Source organism: Acipenser ruthenus, chromosome 28 (genome assembly GCF_902713425.1).
Source record: "Acipenser ruthenus chromosome 28, fAciRut3.2 maternal haplotype, whole genome shotgun sequence".
In the NCBI taxonomy this organism is placed as follows: domain Eukaryota; kingdom Metazoa; phylum Chordata; class Actinopteri; order Acipenseriformes; family Acipenseridae; genus Acipenser; species Acipenser ruthenus.
Window position 1 is genome coordinate 14,164,865 of NC_081216.1, and position 14,000 is coordinate 14,178,864.

The window sequence follows — 14,000 nt, forward strand, 5'->3', positions numbered from 1 at the left end:
TGTTACATGGGCTAGATACGGGCACTCGGGCCTACCAGATATACCCGAGGAAGACCAGTGCAAACAAGGCCGCACTGAAGCATGACCTCCCTGTTTAGTGTGATAGAGGGAGCAGTTCAGATACAGAAAGCACATCTCAGGGAGCATTCACACCTTGGTGTTGAAACAGCGGTCACACTGTTAGTGTACTTGTTATTGGATCTTAGTTACCAGTGTGCAGTTTCTTGTCATTTTAGAAATTATGCATCCACAACAGTAAAATCGATTTCAGAGAGTCAGAATCGGGCCTTCAGGATAGTGCTATCCGCACCACCACACTGATTGTAAAAATAATGTGTAAAAAATAATGTAATTGTATGGAAAAAATAATGTGATATCTTGTAACAATTGTAAGTCGCCCTGGATAAGGGCGTCTGCTAAGAAATTAATAAATAATAATAATAATAATAATTTCTTTCTCATTCATTTACTGTGGTCTGGCCTCCCCTTGCATTTCACACAATCTGAGAACTTCAATTCCCAACAAACCTAAAGAAAGCAGTCCTGTAGCCATTGCGATGTAAACCAGAGACAAATCAGATACGGCATGTTAATGTATGTCTTCAATTTACTGCTGAGATACACGCAATATTAATAAGATAATTTACTCCACAGACCAATCACATTATCTTAACATTTGATGGTTAAAGGTTCTATAACCACAAATGCAGACGAGCCTGGATCTTTTACACTGTGGTTAGATGCTCGCTTGCAAGAATCTAACGACAGTGGCTCACACAACACTGCCCCCATACCGCTCTGAGTTTTACAATGCTTCCCGTTGCTTTACCATACCTATCTGGGCTTTACAATGCTTCCCTATGCTCTGCCATAACTCTCTGGGCTTTACAATGCTTCCCTTTGCTTTACCATACCTTTCTGGGCTTTACAATGCTTCCCTTTGCTTTACCTTGCTTTAGCTGTGCTTGATTGCACTTTGTTGTGCTTTCACTGTGGGAAATGTTTCAAAGGGAGTGCTCTTCAGCTGTCTGGTATTGAAAGCATTTCTACCAGAATGTGTTCTCTGGGTGTGAAACCCTACATTCAAAGTTACGGGAATCTGAATTTGGAAAGGATGTGTGAATCTGAAGACTTGACCTGCAGCCCATGTAGGAATAGCGTCGTTTGAAGCTCTGTGCAGATGATCAGGGGTAAGCTGCTTTCTGTTTGGAGTTTTAAAATTGTTATATATAAATGACCATCTGAAAATATATAAAAAAAGAAAAATAATACACCAAACAATAGATAACAACGGTGAAATTCCAGCATGAAATTAAATAATATATTCAAATAATAAAAAAAAATAATTACCGGTATGAAAACAAACCCAGATATGACTAAAAATAAAACAAGCTTTGAAAATGGTTCATTCAAAGGCTTCCGATGTTTGTTTAAAGCAATTTGACTTCCCTCTGCAACAAGTTATCTTATTATGAGGTATGACAGAATACTCACAGCATATTCTTTAAACAGTGGATTTTATGAGTAGTCTTTCACCATTGGAGAGGTTAATTAAATTAAACAGCTTTCTTTAAACAAATATTGACTGGACGTGAGGCTATTAATTGAATTGAAGCTTATAGTGGAAAACTATTGCCCTTAGAGTTGAAAAAGGTCTGAATGTATCCAAGGCGGGTTACAAGGCAGTACAGGCTATGCAGAAGAACACTTTTACACTTAGTGTTTCATTTTTAAAAACAGAAGTGACATTTACTGTAATAATGATACCAGGGCTAAAGTGATAGCACCGTTTAATACTCCGTGACAAGCTTTCTGATAACGCCTGCAGTATCAGGAACTAAAACTTAAATTAATAAATACAGTTTAAAGGTAAACCATTATTTATTACAAAGGTGAGTTTCTAGAATTTTATAAATACTATGTTATCACCAGTATTAGCCCATCTATTCCCAATAATAAGGGCTTGTAACCTGGAGGTCCTTGGTTCAGATCCCACCTCAGCCACTGACTCATTGTGTGACCCTGAGCAAGTCACTTAACCTCCTTGGGCTCCGTCTTTCGGGTGAGACGTTATTGTAAGTGACTCTGCAGCTGATGCAGAGTTCACACACCCTAGTCTCTGTAAGTCGCCTTGGATAAAGGCATCTGCTAAATAAATAATAATAATTTATGTATATAATGGATTACCTTTGAACCCTATTTGTTCATTTTTATTTCTAGCTCCTGTTAGAGTGGGTGTTATCTGGAACCACACTGTAAAGCATCACACTGTGATAACACTCGATTTTTATGTCTGGGGCAGCTGAAGCAGAAAACAAATCCATCTATATTAAGCCTAGTAATAGCATCACCAATTTATGAACTATTTAGAATAAGTTAGACATATCATGAATATAAAATGCTAATAGGTCTCAGAAACTGGTAGCTGACTAACTGTGCGGCATGTGATTGTGAAGTGATTGTGAAGTGTGCATTTTTAGATGGACCAAAGTGGAGCTGCAGCATGTTTTTGCACAGGTAGGAGGGGCAAGTTTCGTGGTCTCAACCCAGCCTAGTGGACATATCCTCATCACAAAGGCAGTATAGTCTTGAGAAAGACCTGGGATGTAAACTTAAGGGAGTTCAGGTCAGAACTGAGGTGTGCGCTCTCACTTGCATGAGCTGTGATTTAGCTCCCGTTGAGCAATGCTATGTCTGCCAGTTACCTGGATTACTGAAAGGGTTATGAGTGTATCAATGTGCTTTACAATACACTGTAAAGCAGTCAATCTAATCTGGAACTAAAAATAAACCCAATAAAGTTTAAAGGTTATCAATTATATATGTTGCCAGGTGAAGTAGCTGGTAGCATGTTTATTAATAAAGACACGAACAAAACAAGGCACAGGTCCAAAATAAAAGGTTTAAACAAAACAATACTTATATCAGGCTGGGCATTCACCTTCACTGACCAGAACAGAATACCACTGCACACTGCACACAGCTAGACTCACCTAACTCTTCTCAAAACATCTTGCCAAGCAAAGGATTTTCTCTCTTTTATGTAGCATGTGGCTGGAGCCTAATTAACCAACAATCATCCAGTTAAGGCTCCAGCCACATGTATTCAGTAGGGAGGACTTTAACCCTATATTACAGGAGGGGCTTTCACCCTGCCACAGGCACTTTATTATACAAGATGCCCCATAAGTCAGACATACCTTTAAAAGTTTCCCACAGTAATGTTGCAGCTTTCCCATGATTATATCATGCATTTACTGTAGTTTATTGTGGTTTGCTATGTTTTTTTAATGTGATTTATACCTCTCTGGGCTTTACAATGCTTTCACTGTGCTTTATTACACTTTGCTGTGCTTTTACTGTGGAAACATTTATAAGGGATATTATAGGAAATATGCTCATGTTATTCGGGATAACAAGCTTGTCAGCAGAACTTTCAAAGTTCGTGTTTTTGAATTCGAAACAATCGACAATGTTTGATTTCTGTGTGAAACTGTTTTGGTTATTGTTTATGTTCACAGAGTTAATTCAGTATAATGTACATTTGTTAACTTTTGCTATTTAAGCAGTCAAATTAGACAGTACAAGCCAATACCTAGAAGTATAATCAACAGTTTGTGGTTGGATTGTTTTCGTAAAAATAACGCTGTAGTTATTTTATTATTATTATTATTATTTATTTCTTAGCAGACTTCCTTATCCAGGGCGACTTACAATCGTAAGCAAATACATTTCAAGTGTTACAATACAAGTAATACAATAAGAGCAAGAAATACAATAACTTTTGTTCAAGCAAAGTACAAGTGTGACAAACCACAATTCAATAATACAGCAGATAAGTGATAGTTACATCAGGATATGATTAAATAGTGATAGTTACATCAGGATATGATTAAATACAAAGTACTACAGGTTAAACACTTGGCAGATTACAGTATTCTGATTACAGTATTCTGAAGTACAGGATTAAATGCAGTAAAATAGGGGGCAGATAAGAGCAAAATAAAGCACATTTACATGAAGGGTGATAGTGTCCCAGAGGAGTTCTACAGGTGCTGTTTGAAGAGGTGAGTATTAAGGAGGTGCCGGAATGTGGTCAGGGACTGGGCAGTCCTGACATCTGTAGGAAGGTCGTTCCACCACTGCGGAGCAAGGGTGGAGAAGGAGCGGGCTCTGGAGGCAGGGGAGCGTAGCGGAGGTAGAGCTAGTCTTCTAGTGCAGGCGGAGCAGAGAGGTCGAGTGGGGGTGTAGGGAGAGATGAGGGTCTGGAGGTAGCTGGGTGCAGTCTGGTCAAGGCATCTGTAGGCTAGTACAAGAGTCTTGAACTGGATGCGAGCGGTGATCGGGAGCCAGTGGAGCGAGCGGAGTAGTGGAGTAGTGTGGGCAAAGCAAGGCAGAGAGAACACCAGGCAGGCAGCAGAGTTCTGGATGAGCTGGAGCGGACCGGTGGCGGACGCAGGGAGGCCAGCCAGGAGGGAGTTGCAGTAGTCTAGGCGGGAGAGTACCAGGGCCTGGACCAGGAGCTGGGTAGCATAGTTGGTGAGGAAGGGTCGGATTCTTCGGATGTTGCTCAGGAAGAATCGGCAAGTGCGTGCCAGAGTGGAGATGTGCTGGGAATAAGAGAGGCAGGGGTCCAGGGTGACTCCAAGGTTCCTTAGCTGAGGAAGAGGGAGAGAGTGTGGTAGATTCCAGAGGAACAGAGATAGAGAGATCAGAGGAGGGGGAGTAGGAGGGAAAGAAAAGGAGGTCAGATTTAGAGAGGTTGAGTTTGAGGTGATGCGAGTGCATCCAGGAGGAAATAGCAGACAGACAGGTAGAGATACGGGAGGAGATGGTGGAGTCAGAGGTGGGGAAGGAGAGGAAAATCTGAGCATCATCAGCATAGAAATGGTATGAGAAACGATAGGATGCGATGAGGGGGCCCAGGGAGCGGGTGTAGAGAGAGAACAGGAGAGGACCCAAGACTGACCCTTGGGGGACTCCAGTTAAGAGAGGGTGAGGTGTGGAGGTTGCTCCACACCAGGTTACCTGGTAAGTGCGGTTGGAGAGGTAGGAGGAGAACTAGGCCAGAGCAATGCCAGAGATCCCCAGGTCAGCAAGAGATGATAGTAGAATAGAGTGATCAACAGTGTCAAAGGCAGCGGAGAGGTCGAGGAGAATTAGGACAGAGGCAGCTCGGGCACACTTAAGTGAGTTGGTGACAGACAGGAGTGCGGTTTCAGTGGAGTGGGCAGAGCGGAAGCCAGATTGGAGAGGGTCAAGCAGAGAGTGGTTGGACAGGAAAGCAGAGAGCTGGTGGTGTACAGTCCGCTCAAGGGTTTTGGAGAGGAAGGGTAGGAGGGAGACAGGACGGTAGCTCTGGAGGGAGGTGGGGTCGAGGGTAGGTTTTTTGAGGAGGGGAGTGATAGAGGCTTTTTTGAAGGCAGAGGGAAAGATACCAGAAAGTAGAGAGGTGTTGAGGAGGGAGGAGATGAAGGGGAGTAGAGCAGGAGCAGCAGCTTGAAAGAGGTGAGTGGGGAGGGGGTCCAAGGCACACGTGGTGGGTTTGTGACCCTGGAGCAGGGAGGAGAGGTCAGAGTCTGAGAGAGGCAAGAAGGTGGAGAAGGAGGGCGAGTTAGTAGGGGATGTAGTGGGTGTAGGGGTTGGAGCAGGAGGGGGTGCGGGGGAGGGAGAGGTGTTAAAGAGTTTGCGGATATCTGAGATTTTAGAAGAGAAGAAGGAGGCAAAGTCATCAGGGGAGATAGAGGAGGGAGGAGGAGGGGGGGAGGGTTTAGGAGGGAGGAGAATTATGAATTCTTATTTCAATCGAACTATACGAGTTGTACCGAGTTTGTACAGTACTGTATACTGTAATTGATTCATTCACTGCAGTTCTTTCAACTGTTTTCATAAGGACATTTAACTAAATATAAACTTGTAAATACTGTGATACTGTAAATGTGTGAGTTCTGTTACTTATATACATGTTAATGTCAAGGCTCATGTGCACCCGTGGTTAACTTGACACCTTGGATAAGTCAGTACTAAATGGCAACCCTGTGGGGTGTCGAGTTAACCGAGGATGACTTTATATATATGTGTGTGTGTGTGTGTGTGTGTATATATATATATATATATATATATATATATATATATATATATATATTGTGATAAAGTCAGCACTCTGTATTTACTGTTCCAGGTGTCCGCTCTTACCAGCCCCGTATTCTGATACAAAAATAAAGCAGTTTCACACTTGGTTCTCAGTTAAACAGGACAGTGCCTGTATCTTTATTTGCAATTACAGCCAAACAAAATAAGCAAAACAAAACCTAACTCCTCTCAGGAGTACTTCCTAAACCCAATACAGTCCCTGACTGAGCGTCGGGCAGCTAAGGTGCTTACCGACCCAAACCTACAATCCAGTACACACAGTACTCACTTTACCTGACTACCTTCTCCAAACTGACAGCCCTGATACGTGTGGGCAGCTGGCTCTAATTTACCATTACATATCCTCCCCCTCTGCACGATCCTGTGGGGTCGGGCATACCAACTCTATGCTATATTTACTTTCCCTTAATTAACACACCGTTATCATTTACAAACTTATTCATTACACCGTCTTTAGTTTTAATACCCGCCAAAATCCATTCCATTATTTGGTTACTTTGTTCACCTGCCAGTTTGTTTATGATGTCCTTCCACTTTTTGTTAGCTTTCTTTTAGCCAACACCTTTTCACAGTCCACTTGTACTCATTCCAGACTGGTGACAGGGACTATTGCGGCTCAGTCGGCCCCGATCAAAGACCAGGCCTCTGATGTGAGCTGACCCTCTCATCAGCTCCATGCTTCTATAAGGGGGTGCCCTTCTAACCTCTGGCCTACCCACTAAACCCCCTTTGTCCCTTCTTGCGGGTTCAGCAGTAGCCTAAGCTCACGGTTTACCGTTGGTAATGCTGGCAACAATAGAAGGTACTCCAGCATTGTATGCTCTATTTTCCTCCGCAGCATCTCCGGTGGCTGCTGAGGATACCCCTGCGTCGGCTCCAGCTGCACAAGCTCCGTCTGCTCAGGTTCTATTTTACTCAGCAACCCTTCCAGTGGTTGCTGCAAACTCTGCAAGTGCCCCTTCTCTGACACTACCTTTTGAAATGACTGAGGTGCCTCCTCCCCCTCAGTTGCTGGCGAAGCTAGTTCTAGCTTGACCTTACGCCTTCTGTTTCTCTGTAACAAGCGCTCTAGCTTACCATTCTTTCTATTCTTCAAAGAAACAGTACAAGTGTTATTCTTGCGCTTCCGTTTTCTATTCTCTTGGCTAGAGGGCTTGGGTGCTTCTTCTGCTTTTGTCTGCAGCAGACATTTAACCCCATTTACATCTTTAAATGCCAACTCTGTTTTCTTCTGATGCTCCTGGTCCCCTTTCTGATTAACTCTTTCCTTTTGAACTAAGGCTTCCTTTCCACTCTGTTTCTGCTTCTCTAGCTGTGTCTGCAACTCCTTTAGACACTGGGAGACATTGGACCGATTCTCTTCCATGGCTTCTATATCTTTCAACATGAACTTGTTTTCCTGACAAGTTTTCTGAAGATTTCCCATCAAGGCTTGAGCTCTTTTGCGCAGTTCCTCCTGATGCATCCTTGCCTCCCGATTCAATTTCCTCAAGTCCGGCTTCAGGTTAACTTTGCCTTCCTCCTGCTTGGTCCGCTGTTGTTTTGCTTCTTTAAGAGCAGTACATATCTTTCGCAGTGCCTCTCTGACCGCAGTTCCAACTCCCTTTCGCGCATCAAACAGCTTGCAGAGTTCCTTCCCTTGGCTCTTCAACCTCAGTACTTAACTTTTCAGCTTCCAGGCACTTTACGTGAGACTTCAAAGAACAAATTCTTTCTTTAAAGGCTCTCTTCTGAGTATCAAGCTCTTTACTTTCAGCTTGGTGTATCTTCAGCTTTTCCTGTTCAGCTTTTTCTCTCACTAGAGTTAGTTTGCTGGCAGTATCTTCAAGTCTCTTCTTGGTTTCTGTATGTGCAATAACTTCTTCTTTTAACTTGTTTTGTGCCCACTTCGACTTACTTGCATCGTAATGGACTTCTTTTTTCAGACTGTCACTCTCCCGGCTCCCTCCGGCAGCTTCACTTTCATTCATCTTGTACAGTTTCCGCAACCTCTCCTTCTCTTGAGTAAGCTGCTTCACCCTAGTGGAGTGTGTTTCAACTTCTTTATTTGCTTCTACAAGCTTCTTTCCAAGCACTTCCTTTTCTTCCCACATGGCATTATACTTTAGATTAACCTCATATAGTTCTGTAATGCTGTTCACTTGCTGTTGCTCCAAGCCTACTTTCTCCTGGGTCAGTTTCTGACACTGCAAGGTGGTATCTTCAGCTTCCACTGTCAGCTGTTGCACTCGAGTCTCTAGCTGGGACAGGTGAGAGTTTGCGTCTTCACTACTTTCCCTGTATTTCTTTTGAAGTTCGAACTTCTCCCATTTCATTTTACTCACAACACACTGTAACTTTTCTTCCCACTCAGCTTTCAAATAATCAGCGCTTTTCTTCAGCTCTGCAATCTGGTTCCCCTTGCTCTCTTGGACAACCTGCAACTCTCGCACAAGACTTTGGACTTCCCTCTCCAGTTCATTAACTGTCTCTTCCATCTCCTTCTGCTTGATTCTGTGAAAGTTCTGCACTTCTTGTTTTTCACTGTTCTTTCCCTTTAAAATCTGCTGTACATCCGCATTGCATTTCTCTGCTGCTCGGTGCATTTCTTCTTTACTCTTCAGCGCTTCTATTTTCAACTTCTCAAAACCCTCTTCTTTGTGTTCAAGCTCCTGTTTCAAACGCTCAGTCTCTCTTTTCAAAGTATACAACTGATCTTCAGTTTCTTTAACTCTGTTACCCATTTCAGAAGACTGTACTTGAGCTTGTTGAAGTTTCAGAAACAGTTCCTTATTTTCTGCCTCTTTTACTTTATTCTTCTTCTGCAGCTCCACTATAATACACTCATGTTCCTTACTCTTTTCAAGCTGGTTTTCCAGTTCCTTTATCTTGAACACACAGTTTTGTAGCTCAGCAGTTAACTCACCGATTTTCTTCTCTTCCTTGTCCAGCACCTGGTCTCTCTCGGACTTGCTTCTGTGCTGTTTAGCAACATTCCTTGTGAGCTTGCTTAACTGTTCCTCTTTTCCACAAACTTGCTTCTCCAGCTCTTTCAACTTGCCTTGTAGTGACGTTACAGCGCTATGGTTCTGCAAGAACTTGGTTTCTGCCTTCTTTTTCCACTCTGAAAGCTTGTTTTTCCACTGCTCTGCCTCGTCAAGAGCAGTTGTCTTCTCCTGGTTAAGGACCTCCATGTTTTTCTTTAATTCCTGCAGTTGGCTCTTGAGTTTCTGGTGCTCCTCCCGTTGCGCGTGTAACCGCTTCTTCCCATCATCCTGGGTTTGTATGTGCAGCTGCAGGTCACACTGTCTTTTCCTCAGCAGCGTCTCCTGTGGCAGCTGACAATCCCTCACAGTGTGTACTTCTCCACAGAAAACTTCTGGTTCCTGTAGTAGCAGCTCCCTCTTTACTTTCACCAACAGCTTATGGTCACGCAGGGCATGCACTTCTTTCTCTGTCTCTTCTAGCCCGTCTGGCATATCAGGCTCCTCCCAGCCTAGCTTCTTTTCACACTCCTGCAGCACACACTTGGCTTCCTCGTGTCCATCCTCTTGGCACCAGGAAAACTTTAGTGCAGCCTCCCGGGCCAACCTGTACCGCTTGTCCTCTCTCTTCTTAGGCTGGTGACGCCCCCTTTTTGGTTCTCGGTTTGGGCATTCTTGCCACTCGTGTCCAAACCTTTCACACAGTCCACACCAGTCTGGTGGGACATCCGGGCATTCTCTCCAGCGGTGGGCCTGGTTTCCACACCATTCACACCAGGGAGATCTACTGACAGGTGCTTCTCCTTCTGGATCTGTCTTTTGGGCGGCCAGCTGCTCCATTTTCTCCTCCCTCAGCAGTGCCTCGGTAGGCTGCTGGGGGTCACACTCCCTTTGTGCTTTCTTGGGCTCTTCTAGCCCCACCTCTGGTACCATATGTGATAAAGTCAGCACTCTGTATTTACTGTTCCAGGTGTCCGCTCTTACCAGCCCCGTATTCTGACACAAAAATAAAGCAGTTTCACACTTGGTTCTCAGTTAAACAGGACAGTGCCTGTATCTTTATTTGCAATTACAGCCAAACAAAATAAGCAAAACAAAACCTAACTCCTCTCAGGAGTACTTCCTAAACCCAATACAGTCCCTGACTGAGCGTCGGGCAGCTAAGGTGCTTACCGACCCAAACCTACAATCCAGTACACACAGTACTCACTATACCTGACTACCTTCTCCAAACTGACAGCCCTGATACGTGTGGGCAGCTGGCTCTAATTTACCCCAATCACACCCACTGCCAAAACAATTAACAAATAATTTAACCCAATTAGGAGGCCTTTAGCAAAATGGCCTCCTTTTACTTCAGTGTTACCAAGATGGATTGTCCTCTCCTAATCCCCAGGGTCCTAAAGCCTCTATATCTTTAATAAGAAAGCCCACTCCATTACAATATATATATAAAATAATTATTTTCCCTCACCGATGCAGCTCTGGAGAACTGAAGGTTCAGTGGCCCTCCTCCGATCCCACGACCAAGCCAACTTCCTCTTCTACACCCAGGAACTCGAGAGCGGATTTCAGAGAGCTACCAACCTCTAGAGCCCTGCAGGTGTCCGCTCTGAGCTCACAGGGTTTGCTGTAGTACGAGGAGGAGAAACAGTTCCTAACCCACGGGAGATTGATGATGATTGATGATTGATGACTCTGCACAGCCAGGATGTGAACCTGTGCGGACGTGCTGTTTACCAGGCGTCACTTGGGGACCCCCAAAATCTTTTTTTTAAATATATATAATAATAATTTTGCATAGCGAAATTATTTAATCATAGTAAATATAAGATAGAAATGAACAACTTAAATCAATTCTTCACTTTTCAGTATTGTAAACCCTTTAAAGTCATTTATTTTGAATTCCCTGTGTAATCAGGAAGGAGCCCTTTTTTGAGCGGGTCAGTGCTTATGTGAACATATCAGTTACTTTATTCGTGAGCCACTAATAGGATGAATATTACAGTTTAAAAAACTTTTGCATGAATCAAATTGGACATTGTACTTGCAGGGCAATATTAAGGCATAACTACCCTTATAATAATGTCCCACAGTAAAAGCATACCAAAATGTGATAAAGCATAGTGAAAGCACCATAAAGCACAAATAAGCATTGGAAAGCCCAGATAGATGTGGTAATATTAAAAAACAAACCATTGGAGTAGGCTGGTCTTTGCTGGGGAATCCGAAGGGAGCATCATATTGCCAGGGACTGTTTCTCCTCATCGCTCTACAGCGAACCTTGCTGGTCAGGCACCCAGTGAGCTCAGAGCAGACACCTGCAGGGCTGGCCTTTATCCTCCAGAGGCTGGTAGCTCGCTTACATTCCTGGGTGAAAAAGGAAGCTGGCTTGGTCGTGGGATCGGAGGATGCCCACTGAATCTTCGGGTCTCCTGAGCCATGTGGCGATTGGGCATTCCAAATTGGGAGAAAATCGGGGGAAAATGTATAATTGGACACACTAAATTAAAAAAAAAATTAAAAACATGATTTATTTGTTTATTTTTGAAGTGTCGACTGGTTGACATACTCAAATATTTTTTACTTCACCTAGTCGACTCTGTCAACTAGTATCCATTCTACACCTAGAACACATCCAAGAAGTGAGTGTTACGCTGAGAGGAGCATGCAGAAACAGTCTGGTAAGTGTGAAATCCTGTTCTACACAGTAGCCCAGCAATTCATTTATGTTGACTTTGGACAAGGAGTCATTATAACCTACAGCACAGTCACCAGTTTACACAATACATTTCTAGAACATCGAACAGTAATCATTGCTATTTATAGCTTCCATTAATGTCCAAAGGTTAGGCACAAAACATGAAACAACTGCACAGTGTCATAATGGCAAGCTACGAAGGCACATTGTGGATTTCTGCCTCTAATTCCTGTGTGATGAAGAGCTGGACTTAAGTGAACTGCAGCGATCAGTGTAAGAGGATCTGTAATTACGTAATTAGGAGATTAGGAGAGCTCAGTGCTAGAGATCTGGAGCTCAGTGCAGAGGGACAGGGGCTACATATAACCTTGGTGTTTTCACAATTCAACCCCTGTGTTAAAGCACTCAGAATCTACACTTATTTCATACTACGGTCATTTTGCAGTTTTCTGATGCTTTTCCACTGGTTATACTGTGCATTTACCATAGCTTACTATGGTTTGCAGCATCATGGAAGCATTACCTCTGACAAGTTTCTGTCTCTGCACGGTAGACAGACTCTTTCCTTTCACAGGATTCCAGGTTCCAGCGAAGAAACCGAGGGGCTGTGCTAAATATAGACTTGGGTTTCCTTTCGGAAGCACAGTACTGGAGGGCAGGAGTTCCTGAACCACCAGCATTGTTATAAACCAAACAGCCTCCAGCCAGCACCAAAGATAGCGCTTGGAGACAGCCGGAGTTCAGACAACCAAGGTCTGCTCCTGAAGGGTTAGTATCTGGAGGAATAACCCTTATGAAAGTTAAATGTACGGATAATAGATTTAAAAAATATGTCAAATGGAAATTGAATGTATTTTAAATGATGCATTTTGATATATTGCAATATTGTAATATGGTGCAATATATTTTTTAAATATACACATTATCGCCATTTTAAGATAAAATACTTTTAATTAAAAATATATATAAACGTATTAGAAATATAAATATATATAGTAATATAGTCAAAGTTTTTGTAAAATAAATATACAGTAGATTTCTAAATGTTTATGTTGTATATTATTGTAAAGTTACAAACACAAATATACATATATTTTCTAATACATTTTTACAAAACTGAGAATGTATTTTGAAAAATATACATACTGTAAATATATACTTGAATATATTTTAAAGTAACTGAGGAAAAAAATAGTTTGCATTGAATGTATTTTTCAATATTGTGAAACATATCTCAACATATTATTGTAATATATTGTTACCGCCTGCCAGTCCATCTCGGCCTGCTTACTCCCTGCTGACCTGGGCAGGTTGCTGTGGGAGTCTCGCAGATCATCAGATAGTGCAGTTTATTAACAGAATCAAATATAAATACAGAGGCTGTATTTAGCACTGCAGGGGCTGTCCCTGTAACAGCACCAATACATAATGGACAATACAAACACAGGAGACTATTAGCATACACTAGACCCCACTAGTATAACAATATTTAAATATTGATGGAAATAATAACAAAAAAACAGCAGGCCCTGCAGTGCACAATTGTGTCCCTCGAGATCCATTGCTGTGTGGGTGTTGCTGAATTAGTTAACAGACCCTTAGCAGGACCAGAGCTGTGTGCTGCTGGGTTATACAAGAATCACACCAGTTTCATTGTGAGGTACAGCTTTTTTTTTTAAATCCATTTTTCCAATTTTCTTTTTGTAATGTCCAATTATTATTCGACCTGGCTCACTGCTGCAACCCCTGAACTAACTCGTACAGCCATATTCAGAACTGTAGTTCTGGATTGGGTACATGCTGGCCTGCAGGCGCCCGACCAGCCACAGGGGTCACTAGCCGACCTAACCCCTACCGTCCCTGGGCAGTGTTTGGCCAATTGTGTGCCTCCCCTGGTGGGCAGTGGCATAGCTTGGATTCGAAATGGCGATCTCCAGGCTATAGGGCGCATCCTGCACTCCGGGCGGAGTGCCTTTACCGGATGAGCGACTCAGGAGCCCCCTATAGGGTGCAACTTGATTAGGGTGGGCTCTCTGGTGCTAAACTTTCAAAACACTAGCACCGATTTACAAAACGATTTCCACCCATGTTAGCATAGTCATTTTTGCAGTTTTCCCATGGTTAATATACTATGCATTTACCATGCCTCTCTGGGGTTTACACTGCTTAGCAGTGCTCTACCA